Here is a 14,325-nt window from a genome sequence, read left to right on the forward strand (position 1 = left end):
GTCATACACCCAAGGTGAATGGTTTATTGAATCTCGATCGTAGTGATACACATATTCATACTATTGATGCCAAAAGATGCAAAGTTGATACTGATAGTGCAACATATTTGTGGCACTGCCATTTAGTTCATATTGGTGTAAAGCGCATGAAGAAACTCCATGCTGATGGGCTTTTGGAATCACTTGATGCTTGCGAACCATGCCTCATGGGCAAGATGGCTAAGACTCTGTTCTCCGGAACAATGGAATGAGCAACCGACTTATTGGAAATAATACATACTGATGTATGCGATCCAATGAGTGTTGAGTCTCGCGACAGATATCGTTATTTTTTGACCTTCACGAATGATTTGAGAAGATATGGGTATATCTACTTGATGAAACATAAGTCTGAAACATTTGAAAAGTTCAAAGAATTTCAGAGTGAAGTTGAAAATCATCGTAACAAGAAAATAAAGTTTCTACGATCTGATCGCGGAGACGATTATTTGAGATACGAGTTTGGTCTTAATTTGAAACAATGCGGAATAGTTTCGCAACTCACGCCACCTGGAACTCCATAGCGTAATGGTGTGTCCGAACATCGTAACCGTACTTTATTGGATATGGTGCGTGATACGTCTCCAACGTATCTATAATTTTTGATTGTTCCATGCTATAATATATTATGTTTTGGATGTTTAATGGGCTTTATTATACACTTTTATATTATTTTTGGGACTAACCTATTAACCGAAGGCCCAACCCAGAATTGTTGTTTTTTGCCTATTTCAGAGTATCGCTGAAAAAGAATATCAAACGGAATCCAAACGGAATGAAACCTTCGGGAACGTGATTTTCGGAACGAACGTGATCCAGAGGACTTGGACCCTACGTCAAGAAAGCAACCAGGAGGGCACGAGGTAGGGGGCACGCCTACCCCCTGGATTGGTTATCTTTGCAAGTCTCTTCGACTTATCAGTTTGCTTTGGCCTACTAGATTGATCTTTCTTGCAATGGGAGAAGTGCTTAGCTTTGGGTTCAATCTTGCGGTGTCCTTTCCCAGTGACAGCAGGGGCAGCAAGGCACGTATTGTATTGTGGCCATCGAGGAAACAAGATGGGGTTTATATCATATTTCATGAGTTTATCCCTCTACATCATGTCATCTTACTTAAAGCATTACTCTGTTCTTATGAACATAATACTCTAGATGCATGCTGGATAGCGGTCGATGTGTGGAGTAATAGTAGTAGATGCATGCAGGAGTCGGTCTACTTGTCACGGACGTGATGCCTATATACATGATCATACCTAGATATTCTCATAACTATGCTCAATTCTATCAGTTGCTCAACAGTAATTTGTTCACCCACCGTAATACTTATGCTCTTGAGAGAAGCCACTAGTGAAACCTGTGGCCCCCGGGTCTATTTTCCATCATATTAATCTTCCAACACTTAGCTATTTTCATTTCCTTTTATTTTACTTTTCTTCTTTATTATAAAAATACCAAAAATATTATCTTATCATATCTATCAGATCTCACTTTCGTAAGTGACCGTGAAGGGATTGACAACCTCTTTATTGCGTTGGTTGCGAGGATCTTATTTGTTTGTGTAGGTGTGAGGGACTCGTGCGTGGCCTCCTACTGGATTGATACCTTGGTTCTCAAAAACTGAGGGAAATACATACGCTACTTTGCTGCATCACCCTTTCCTCTTCAAGGGAAAACCAACGCAGTGCTCAAGAGGTAGCAATGCGATCTATGACGTCTCTTACCGATTTGCCACTAACGTTTTGGGGTTATGCATTAGAGACAGCTGCATTCACATTAAATAGGGCACCATCTAAATCCGTTGAGACAACACCGTATGAACTGTGGTTTAGCAAGAACCTAAGCTGTCATTTCTTAAAGTTTGGGGTTTGATGCTTATGTGAAAAAGTTTCAGCCTGATAAGCTCAAACCCAAATCGGAGAAGTGTGTCTTCATAGGATACCCAAAAAGAAACTATTGGGTACACCTTCTCTCACAGATCCAAAGGCAAGATCTTTGTTGCTAAAGAGTGGATCTTTTCTAGAGAAGGAGTTTCTCTTGAAAGAAGTGAGTGGGAGGAAAGTAGAACTTGATGAGGTAATTGTACTTTCTCTCGAATTGGAAAGTAGCTCATGACTGAGATCACTTCGAGTGATTCCTACACCAATTAGTGAGGAAGCTAATGATGATGATCATGAAACTTCAGATCAAGTTACTACCGAACCTCGTAGGTCAATCAGATTACGGTCCGCACCAAAGTGGTACGGTAATCCTGTTCTGGAAGTCATGTTACTAGACCATGAACTATGAGGAAGCGATGATGAGCCCAGATTCCGCAAAATGGCTTGAGGCCATGAAATTTGAGATAGGATCCATGTATGAGAACAAAGTATGGACTTTGATTGACTTGCCCGATGATCGGTGAGCCATTGAGAATAAATGGATCTTCAAGAGGAAGGCGGACACTGATAGTAGTGTTACTATCTACAAAGCTTGAATTGTCGCAAAATGTTTTCGACAAGTTCAAGGTGTTCACTACGATGAGATTTTCTCACTCGTATCGATGCTTAAAAGTCTGTCCAAATCATGTTAGCAATTGCCACATTTATGAAATCTGGCAAATAGATGTCAAAACTGCATTCCTTAATGGATTTCTTAAAAAAGTTGTATATGATGCAACCAGAAGGTTTTGTCAATCCCAAAGGTTCTAACAAAGTGTGCAAGCTCCAGCGATCCATCTATGGACTGGTGCAAGCTTCTCGGAGTTGGAATATATGCTTTGATAGTGTGATCAAAGCATATGGTTTTATACAAACTTTTGGAGGAGCCTGTATTTACAAGAAAGTGAGAGGGAGCTATGTAGCATTTCTGATATTATATGTGGATGGAACATTGTTGATCGGAAATGATACTGAATTTCTGAATAGCATAAAAGGATACTTGAATAAGAATTTTTCAATGAAAGACCTCGGTGAAGCAGCTTACATATTGGGCATCAAGATCTATAGAGATAGATCAAGACGCTTGATAAGATTTTTCAATGAGTACATACCTTGAAAAGATTTTAATGTAGTTAAAAAATGGAACAAAGAAGGAGTTCTTGCCTGTATTGCAAGGTGTATAGTTGAGTAAGACTCAAAACATGACCACGATAGAAAATAGAAAGAGAATGAAAGTCATTCTCTATGCCTCATCCATAGGTTCTATAAAGTATGCTATGCTGTGTACCAAACCTATTGTGTACCTTGCCATGAGTTTGGCAAGGGGGTAGGATACTGATCCAGGAGTGGATCACTGGACATCAGTCAAAATTATCCTTAGTGGAATAAGGACATGTTTCTCGGTTATGCAGGTGATAAAGAGTTCGTCGTAAAGAGCTACGTCAATGCAAGCTTTGACACTGATCCGAATGACTGTAAGTCTCAATCTGGATGCATATTGAAAGTGGCAGCAATTAGCTAGAGTAGCTCCATGCAGAGCATGGTAGGCATAGAAAATTTGCAAAATACATACGGCTCTGAATGTGACAGACCCGCTGACTAAACTTCTCGCACAAGAAAACATGATCACTCTTTGGGTGTTAATTACATAGCGATGTGAACTAGATTATTGACTCTAGTAAACCCTTTGGGTGTTAGTCACATGGAGATGTGAACTAATCACATAAAGATGTGAACTATTGGTGTTAAATCAGATGACGACGTGAACTAGATTATTGACTTGTAGGTTCTGCTATTGTTTATTGACCGGAGATGAGTCTCGGTCATGCATACATAGTTCTCGAACCCGTAGGGTCTGCATGCTTAATGTTCGATGACGATCGGTATTATGAGTTTTATGTGTTTTGATGTACCGAAGATAGTTTGGAGTCCTGGATGTGATCACGGACATGACGAGGAGTCTCGAAATGGTCGAGACACAAAGATTGATATATTGGACGATGTTATTCGGACACCGGATGAGTTCCGGGGGTCACCGGATAAATATTGGAGTGTCGGGGGGTTATCAGAACCCCCGGGGGAACTAATTGGCCAACATGGGCCTTGTGTGAGAGAGAGGAGAGGGCCCTAGGGGCTGGCCGCGCGCCCCTCCTTGAGGAGTCTGAATTGGACTAGGAGGAGGGCGGCGCCCCCCCTCTCTTTCCTTCTCCCTCTCTCCCTCTCCTTCCTTCCCCCTCTCTTCCCTTGTTGGAAACCTAATAGGAATAGGATTCCTTCCTATTCCTAGTAGGAATCCTACTTGGGGCGCGCCCCATGAGGGCCGGCCGGCCTTCCCCCTTGCTCCTTTATATACGGGGGCAGGGCGCACCCTAGTACACAATAGTTGACATTTGTCTTAGCCGTGTGCGGTGCCCCCCTCCACAGATTTCCACCTCGGTCATATGGTTGTAGTGCTGACATCACGCCGTCGTGCTGACAAAACTCTCCCTCGGCCTCAACTGGATCAAGAGTACGAGGGACGTCAGCGAGTTGAACGTGTGCAGATCGCGGAGGTGCCATGCGTTCGGTACTTGATCGGTTGGATCGCGAAGACGTTCGACTACATCAACCACGCTACTTACCGCGTCCGCTTTCGGTCTACGAGGGTACGTGGACACACTCTCTCCTCTCGTTGCTATGCATCTCCTAGATAGACCTTGCGTGATCATAAGAATTTTTTTGAAATACTGCGTTCCCCAACAGAAAACACCTTACCACGGATCGACTGCGGGAGGAAAATCTGAATCTGAAGAGGGAGCCGGATCGTCTAGATATAAGACAGGGGCTCCAGACCATGGACCTCTGATACGTATCCAACCTATCTACTTTTCCAAACACTTTTTCCCTTGTTTTGGACTCTAACTTGCATGATTTGAATTGAACTAACCTGGACTGGCGATGTTTTCAGCAGAATTGCCATGGTGTTATTTTTGTGCAGAAATAAAAGTTCTCGGAATGACCTGAAACTTCACGGAGGATATTTTTGGAATATAAAAAAAATATTGGCGAAATAATCAACTCCAGGGGGCCCACACCTTGTCCACCAGGGTGGCGGGCGCGCCCCCTGCCTCGTGGGCCCCCTGAGGCTCCACCGACGTCAACTCCAACTCTATATATTCACGTTCGGGGAGAAAAAAAATAAGAGAGAAGGATTCATCGCGTTTTACGATACGGAGCCGCCGCCAAGCCCTAATCTCTCTCGGGAGGGCCGATCTGGAGTCCGTTCGGGGCTCCGGAGAGGGGAATCCGTCGCCGTCGTCATCATCAACCTTCCTCCATCACCAATTTCATGATGCTTACTGCCGTGCGTGAGTAATTCCATCGTAGGCTTGCTGGACGGTGATGGGTTGGATGAGATTTATCATGTAATCGAGTTAGTTTTGTTAGGGTTTGATCCCTAGTATCCATTATGTTCTGAGATTGATGTTGCTATGACTTTGCTATGCTTAATGCTTGTCACTAGGGCCCGATTGCCATGATTTCAGATCTGAACCTATTATGTTTTCATGAATATATGTGAGTTCTTGATCCTATTTTGCAAGTCATTAGTCACCTACTATGTGTTATGATCTGGTAACCCCGAAGTGACAATAATCGGGAGCACTCCCGATGATGACCGTGGTTTGAGGAGTTCATGTATTCACTAAGTGTTAATGCTTTGGTCCGGTACTCTATTAAAAGGAGGCCTTAATATCCCTTAGTTTCCAATAGGACCCCGCTGCCACGGGAGGGTAGGACAAAAGATGTCATGCAAGTTCTTTTCCATAAGCACGGATGACTATATTCGGAATACATGCCTACATTATGTTGATGAACTGGAGCTAGTTCTGTGTCACCCTATGTTATAACTGTTGCATGAGGAATCACATCCAACATAATTATCCATCACTGATCCAATGCCTAAGAGCTTTTCACATATTGATCTTTGCTTAGTTACTTTACCATTGCCACTGTTACAATTACTACAAAACTGCTACTGTTACTTTTGCCACCGTTACCGTTACTTCCATACTACTTTGCTACTAAATACTTTGCTGCAGATATTAAGGCTATGTTCGATAGCGAAGTATTGAAAAACTAAAGTATTGGAAAACTACAGTAATTTAACAAGCAGGTACAAAATACCACAGTTTTGACATTACGGCAAATTTTGAAGTATTAAGAATACTGTGGACCTGTTTGGCAAAAGCTTTAGACGCTGCAGTTACAAACACGCTCATTGCTAGCTAGCTAGAAGTTCCAAGATGATGTACGGCCATGCACAAACTAGTACGACCATGCACTAGCCGAACAACCAATATGAACACACCATACACAAGCTCCATATTACACTGATAAAAAGGAGTTGGTTGTCGATTACCACACATGCCATCACGTGCAGCAAGGACATGATCAGTCCATCTCGACCTGGCAAGTCCAGCATACATAGCAAAAACAAAATCAAATCCCCACACACCTTCGCTAGATGAGGATCTGGAAATGTAGGGAACACATATTGGGATGAGATGACTTCAGTAGGGAAAATCGGAAGCATCGGCAATCGGAAGTAGCAAGCAATGAAGGACAGTGTACTAATCATTTTCCTCCCCTTTGTTAATTTTTTGATTTGTCCATGACCGCTGACCAAGAGGACAGGCGGTGATGATGGGTTGGGAGTGAGTTGAAGATAACGCTCGTTCTTTCATCTTCTCTGTTTTTTAAAAAGAGGTCGGAGGTTCTTTTTATATGCAGAGAAAATACCATGGTATTGGAAAAACTATGGTATTAATACTACAATTTTTTGTTCTCACCAAATAGCTCATAGTAATTAAAACCATGGTATTCCTAAAAATTGTAGTATTCTCAAAATACATAGAAAATACTTTGCTATCAAACGGGCCTAAGTCTTCTAGGTGTGGTTGAATTGACAACTCAACCGCTAATACTTGAGAATATTCTTTGGCTCCCCTTGTGTCGAATCAATAAATTTGGCTTGAATACTCTACCCTCGAAAACTATTGCGATCCCCTATACTTGTGGGTTATCAAGACTATTTTCTTGCGCCGTTGCCGGGGAGCATAGCTCTATTCTTTAAGTCACTTGGGATTTATATTTGTTGATCACTATGAGGAACTTGAAAGATGAAAGAACCAAGATTTAACCCTCAACTATGAGGGGAGGTAAGGAACTGCGATCTAGCTCTGCACTTGATTCTCCTTCTATTTTGCGTAAATTTTTGACACCTACTCCTGCTATTGATTCTGATATGTCGCATGTTATTGATGATGCCATTTCTGCTTTGCACGATACTTATGATGAAACTACTTCTATGCTTGATAATACTATGCCATTAGGTGAATTTCTTGATGAACAACTTGCTAGGGTTAGAGAGAATTAAATTATTGAAAATGGTAATATTGATGAAAGTGATGATGAAGATTCTCCCCCTAGATATGAATTGCTCGATGTTCTTGAGGGTTATGTTATGGATGAAGAAACTGCTAGAGATCTTTTTGCTTGCAAAGATAGTTATGATCTTAAGAAACTGTTAGCCAAACTGAAAGAAAAATCTCTGAATGCTAGAATGACGTATGACCTTGCTTTTGCTACTTCACCTATTTGTAATTCTGATAAGGATTATCATTTCTCTGTCGATCCTGAGTTAATTACTCTGGTTGAATCTAATCCTTTTTATGGCTATGAATCTGAAACTGTTGTGGCACATCTTACTAAACTGAATGATATAGCCACCCTATTCACTCATGAGGAAAAAAATTCGTTACTACTATATCCTTAAGCTATTTCCGTTCTCATTAAAGGCTGATGCTAAAACATGGTTTGATTCTCTTACTCCTCATTGTGTGCGTAGTCCCCAGGATATGATTTATTACTTCTCTGCTAAATATTTCCCTCCTCATAAGAAACAATCTGCCTTAAGGGAAATATATAATTTTGTGCAAATTGAAGAAGAGAGTCTCCCACAAGCTTGGGAAGGCTTCTCCGATTACTTAATGCTTTGCCTGATAATCCTCTCAAGAAAAATGAAATACTTGATATCGTTTATAATGGACTAACTGATGCTTCTAGAGACAACCTGGATAGTTGTGCTGGTTGTGTTTTCAGGGAAAGAACTGCTGAGCAAGCTGAATTGCTATTGAATAATATATTGAGTAATGATAATGATTGGACACTTCCTGAACCAACTCCTAAGCAAACTCCAAAGAAAATGGGTATTCTATTTCTCAGTCCCAAAGATATGCAAGAGGCAAAGAAATACATGAAAAAAAATGGTATTAAAGCTGAAGATGTTAACAATTTACCACCTATTGAAGAAATACATGGTCTTGATAACCCGACACAGGTAGTAGAGGTAAATTATCTCTATAGATTTGATAAGGGTGAAATCCCATCTACTAAGTTTGCTAGCCAATGCTTCGATGAGTTTGATAATTTTATTGTTAAACAAGAAAACTTCAATGCTTATGTTGGTAGACAATTGAAACGTAATTCGTATATGATTGAACACTTGAGTGATTATATGTCTAGAGTTAAGGGTGAATTTAAACTTATTAGTAAACATGCCTCTATGGTTACCACTCAAGTAGAACAAGTGCTTAAAGCTCAAAATGACTTGCTCAATGAATTAAATAATAAGAAAAATGATAATGCTGTTAGAGTTATGACTAGAGGGGGTAAAATGACTCAGGAACCTTTGTATCCTAAGGGCCACCCTAAGAGAGTTGAGCAAGATTCTCAGAGAACTAATGTTGATACACCTAGTCCTTCTAAGAGGAAGAAAAAGAAAAATGATAGGACTTTGCAAGCTCCTAGTGAAGCTGTTGTTGACACACCTGAGAATCCCAATGATATTTCTATTTCTGATGCTGAAACACAATCTGGTAATGAACATGAACCTAATGACAATATTAACGATGATGTTCATGTTGATGCTCAACCTAGCAATAACAATGATGTAGAGATTGAACCTGCTGTTGATCTTGATAACCAACAATCAAAGAATCAATGTTATGATGAAAGAGACTTCGTTGCTAGGAAGCATGGTAAAGAAAGAAAACCATGGGTTCAGAAACCCATGCCTTTTCCTCCCAAACCATCCAAGAAAAAGGATGATGAGGATTTTGAGCGCTTTGCTGAAATGATTAGACCTATCTTTTTGCGTATACGTTTGACTGATATGCTTAAAATGAATCCTTATGCTAAGTATATGAAAGAAATTGTTACAAATAAAAGAAAGATACCGGAAGCTTAAATTTCCACCATGCTTGCTAATTATACTTTTAAGAGTGGAATACCAAAGAAACTTGGAGATCCGGGAGTACCAACTATACCATGCTCCATTAAAAGAAACTATGTTAAAACTGCTTTATGTGATCTTGGAGCCGGTGTTAGTGTTATGCCTCTCTATTTATATCGTAGACTTGATTTGAATATGTTGACACCTACTGAAATATATCTTTGCAAATGGCCGATAAATCAACTGCTATACCTATCAGTATTTGTGAGGATGTGCCTGTTGTGGTTGCAAATGTTACTATTTTAACAGACTTTGTTATTCTTGATATTCCCGAGGACGATAGTATGTAGATTATCCTTGGTAGACCCTTTTTGAATACTGCAGGGGCTGTTATTGATTGTAACAAAGGCAATGTCACTTTTCATGTTAATGGCAATGAGCATACGGTACACTTTTCGAGGAAACAACCTCAAGTCCATAGTATAAATTCTATTGGAAAAACCTCAACAATTACTATTGGAGGTTTTGAATTTCCTCTTCCTACTGTCAAGAAGAAATATGATATTCTTATTGTTGGGGACATACATATCCCGTTGAGATAACCTAGTGCTATTCGAAAATTCTCCGGTTTCATGCAATTCGGAAAGAGTTTGTTAAAAAGACTTGATCAACCTTGTTAGTGGATTCCTTTTGATGAGCATGAGATGGATGAAGCTAGAAAGAGAAACTCTCTGTACCCTGCTTTTACTTTCTGTTATTTAGATTAAATAAAGCAAAAATAGTATTTTCTGTCTGTTTTCTGAATTATCCTTGCAATAAAAAATACCCCAAAAAATAAAAGTTCTCCAAATGTCCTGAAAATAAAATATGATTTTTTGTAGAATATTTAAAAATATCTGGCACTGAGAACACACCAGGGGAACCCACCATGTGACCACGAGGGTGGAGGGTGCGCCCACCCCCTGGGCGCCCCCCTGCGTTGTGGGTCCCACGTGGCCCCCCTCCACTTATTCCTGCACCCACACACTTCTTCTTCCTCCAGAAAAAAAATCCTCCCATAGCTCAAACCCGTGTTCTAGCTTATCTAGCTACCATTTTCGATCTCCTTGCTCAAAACTCCATTCACCAAACTGTTTTGGGGGCTTGTTCTTTGGTATGTTACTCCTCCAATGGTCCAATTAGTTTTTGTTCTAGTGCTTTCTTTATTGCAAATTTTTGCTGCTTAGGTGACCCTGTTCTTGAGCTTGCATGTCAAATTTATTTGGTCTAAAGTAGTTTTAATGCATGATATAGCCTCTAGGAACTTGTGGGAGTAGTTTCTATCAATCTTGTTGAGTTTGGTTCACTTTTATTTTGAGTCACTAAAAATTTCAGAAATTTTTGAGAGAAAGAAAATGATGAAGAGATTGTTAAGGGGCTCTTCGAGCCGAGGCTCGAAGGATAAGAAAAGTGAAGAAGACAAGAAGCCCAAATATAATCTTCCTCGCACTGCGGAGGTTCGGCCGTGTGAATGGCCTTGTGATGAGTTCTTGAGAGCCGTCGAAATTTACGATGATTTTTATCACTTGGCTAAGAATGCAGGCCTCACCGACTTCCTCCACGACCAGCGCAAAATAGTATCTCCTACTCACTAATATTTTCATGCAATTTTTTTACTTTCATGCTAAGAAATCACCACCTTCAGTGGAATTTCACTTATATGATGAGGTTAAGGAGATGTCACTATATGATTTTTGTCGGATCTGCAAGATACCCTTTGTGGGCAGCATAGAGGAACCACACCGTAATGATGTGGATTGATTTATTGTTGAAATTGTTGTAGGGGAAACGAGGAAAGTTTCCAATGCAATAATTACTAGCATACATTTTCCTGTTCTACGTTACTTTGCAATATTTGCTAGTTGATGCTTAATTTGTCGCGAACAGTGGAAATCTCAGTGCCCTTGATATTGTTATTTTGCGCCATGCTTTGTTTCGTGATACAACTTTTAGCTTAGGCGCTATTATTGCTAAACGATTAAGTCTGAACCGTACAAAAGGCCTCATCTTCAGAGGCATCTTTGCTTTGCGCCTTGCTGCACACTTCGAAATGCCTATTAGGCATTATGAGAAAGAAGAAAAGTTGCGGCCCCTGTTTTTCTAGATTACTAGATGATGCCCCGCGCGTTGCTGCGGAACTTTTTGTCTTCTACATTTTAAGTGAAAATTTGATATTTATGTTGAAAGAATAAATTTTGGTAAAAACTTAGAAAGGTTTAGCACTGTCTTGCATTCATGTTCTCACTTCTCAGTATTCAAATTAGCTTGTAAAATAATTGAAATAGTTATAGTACACATGGTTGGTTTACAGGGATTTTAAAAGAGGCATTTATTCAACTGTATGAAAATGTTAACATTCATATATCGAAGTCATGACAATTGGAAAGAAAATATGAGATATGTTCATATCATAAGAGGCAACATATGATACACGAGCTGAAACCTAGACATCGAGTCACCAAGCAAAAAGGGAACGGTTATTAAAGAAAAAATGTAATAAATGCGTAGCTAACTGATATCTGAAGTTTTTCGGTGTCCTAAGATTCCTTCTATTTCTAGTCAAATTTAATCAGGTAATTCCAGCCGTCCATGTACCGTAAGTATCTACGCTTAGTTGTTCTGAAATTGGAAAACATATAATTTAACACAACTTGACTTAGAAGACCAACGAATAAACATGCATTGTCAGATAGACAGATACACAAATAATACGAACATCATTTCATCCTAGAAGACCAATGAATAGACATGCATTGTCAGATACACAAATAATACAAACATCCCATGAACATAATTACAGAAGGTATGGTAGAAGGTAGTAAACAATTAACATTGTATGATAATCTCAGGGTGAAGCAAAATGGTTGAGGAGGATTTGGAAATGAGCGAATCAGGAATACCTAATGTGGCTAAATCCCAACATGTTAACCTAATGTTGTGAGGTCGGTGCAGTAGGAAAAGGGGACTCCAAATTCGTCCAGTCTAGCACCACTTGTATGAACAGAAACTGACCATGCAGGAATTAAAACCAAATGACACGGTGCGGTTAATCAATCGGGAGATTTAATTGTGGATTAAAACGTTAGCTGCCTGCTCACAGGCTAAGTCCTCGGCACCGTTGAAGCTGATGGGATTACCGTGACTTAGACAATGGGTGTTCTAGCAAATTCAGTATGAACCTGCACAGTTACATGAAGGAAGAAGAATAAGTCATGCCCATCCACTATTTAATTAACGGGATTCATGGTGCTTAATAAGGCCACGGTCCCACACCGTGAGGGGATGATCTGGTAAGTACTACTATGAACAACAAAGGCCTGATTAACTGAGTCAGGGGAGAGGGGATTGAACCGGTCACATCAGGTACACCGGGGATGGCCGCATCAGGTGCATCCTATGTCGTCGGCACGATGAGAGCACAACAACGGCATGAGGGAGTTCCTCTGGCTCTTCAAGGCCTTAATGGCGGCGGCGAGGAGACTGGCGATGGCCGGCGAGCTTCTCCTTCCCGATCCCTTTGGAACTGGGCCCGCGCCGGAGATGGCCTTGTCCGATCCATCCAAGGCCGTTGGCGCGAGGACGGTCCGGAGCAGAGCAAGGAAATGAGGTAGCTCCTCCGGCTTTGACCACGGGAATGGTCAGGCCGCCGGTGCGAGGACAGCTCGAAGTATAGCAGCGTCAGGAGGGGGCTCATGTGGCTATGACCGCCGGCGAGGGAGACGATTGGGGGGCAGATGGATCCAGGAAAGGCTGATCGGAGGGGGTCCGTCGCGAGGGGGCTCCTTTTATGGGAGAAATAAGTCCGTCGGTTCAGATTTTTTTGTGACAACCGTCGGTTCAGATCTGAGAGAGAACCCATGAGGTGCGTGGGCCGAATAGAGTGAGAGAGACGTCCGTCTGTACCGCTAGTGAGCTTGTGGTTTGCCATGTAACTGAAAGTTGGCGTGTCCGTTCTCTATGCTCGTCTAACGCCTGGCAGGTCACTCTTGTAAGCCGCTATTAAAACGATTATGTGGCTGCCTTGCTGATGTGGATAGACTGCATGTCAAGAGAAATATATAAGATAGTGGGGAAGAACTATTTAGATATTATAGATAAGAGAATGCTAGCACATGACTTTATCTATTATATATACTTAAGACAGAAGTAAAAGAAGTCATCACATTGATCCACATAGATTAAATTATCCAAGCCATTATTTTCTTATTATCTGCTTGCATATGCGTACGTGCATAGGGCTCTGAAAACAAAGACTAAAGAGAGTTGGATACAACGTTACATACAAATATTGTTGTAAACAAACAATTAGGCTGTCACGTACACATGTTTTTGACAACATATAAAAACTAACTTGGAAGGAGCGGTTCAGATTGGACAAGAAAGAAAAAGTAATTTTGAAGGAGTAAACCAGAGATAAATCTGCTTGCATATGCGTACGTGCATAGGGCTCTGAAAACAAAGACTAAGGACAGTTGGATACAACGTGAGAAAAACTAGACGGGAAGCACTAGGAATTCGTATTAGATACGGCCAGCCAGCGAAAAAAAGATATGGCCAGCCATGTGAGGTAACAAATCTAAAGCAATCCGCGAACCAACCTGTGGTTGGATGGTTAGAGGGACTGTGGTATCCCCATCCCACCAGGGTTCAAGATGATATACCGGCTTAGTCTTTCAAAGGTGCTAGGGGTAGGGTGTGCGTGTATGCGTTCATAGGGGTGAGTGTATGCGCGTGTATATGAGCGCTTGTGTCTGTACTGATGTTTATCGTTACTAGAGAAGCCCATGCATGGGTGTATGTTTACTTCATAATTTCTACCTAAAGCCCAGACGATGCAAACAATATTTCTACCCAAAGCCCAGACGATGCAAACAATATACCCCTTCTTACCAGCTTGACAAGCCAGACATGGTTGTGTGAATGAAATTGTCACTCAGTGGACGCTACCATGCCTCATTATAAGTAACTAATGATTTTAGGTCATATTTGTTGCGTTTTTTGTCTTAAGGAAATGCACTACCAAACAAAACTTGCTTACCGAGGACCTAAAAAAAATCA

This window comes from Triticum urartu, chromosome 7A (assembly GCF_056163025.1).
Source record: "Triticum urartu cultivar PI428250 chromosome 7A, HENAU_Tu73, whole genome shotgun sequence".
Lineage (NCBI taxonomy): Eukaryota > Viridiplantae > Streptophyta > Magnoliopsida > Poales > Poaceae > Triticum > Triticum urartu.